A 563-nucleotide genomic window follows, 5' to 3' on the forward strand; every position below is an offset into this window, starting at 1 on the left:
TACCGTCGGCTGTTATTACGCTGAAATAGAAACTGCAAGTGAGTGTAGTGGGCATGGTGAACTTCCAGAGAACGAGTCGTAGGCGGAGTAATGTTGAGTCATTTTACAACATAATGTAGTCTGACTTCCAGTAAGGAGACACATGATACCATATCTTCAAATGGCAGTGCCTTCAAGAGGGATAACTTCCTAACGGTAAATGCAGAGGGAAACTTACACTATGCTTACACTATTCAGCGACATTAAGGCTTTAATTTGGCTCTGGATTTGTGGTAAATTCGCCCTTTAGTAGCTTGAAATTTGCCCTCTGTGCTACCTATGAGATCATTATGTTTCTAGTTTTCCTGTTGAGCTTGGTGTAATTTCCTTCACATATTTTCTATGACTAAGGGATTAATCAAATGCTGCCGGGACATGCAATTAATCTACATGTATTCAAATGTCTTACTTAAATGGGCAAATATTTAAATCCCTGTTTAATTTGACAGCCATAGATAAATTAACAAATAAGAACTTAACTACTGCTTTAATAGTGATTGTTAAATCCAGCAGTAGCTTAATTA

This window comes from Archocentrus centrarchus, chromosome 7 (assembly GCF_007364275.1).
Source record: "Archocentrus centrarchus isolate MPI-CPG fArcCen1 chromosome 7, fArcCen1, whole genome shotgun sequence".
Lineage (NCBI taxonomy): Eukaryota > Metazoa > Chordata > Actinopteri > Cichliformes > Cichlidae > Archocentrus > Archocentrus centrarchus.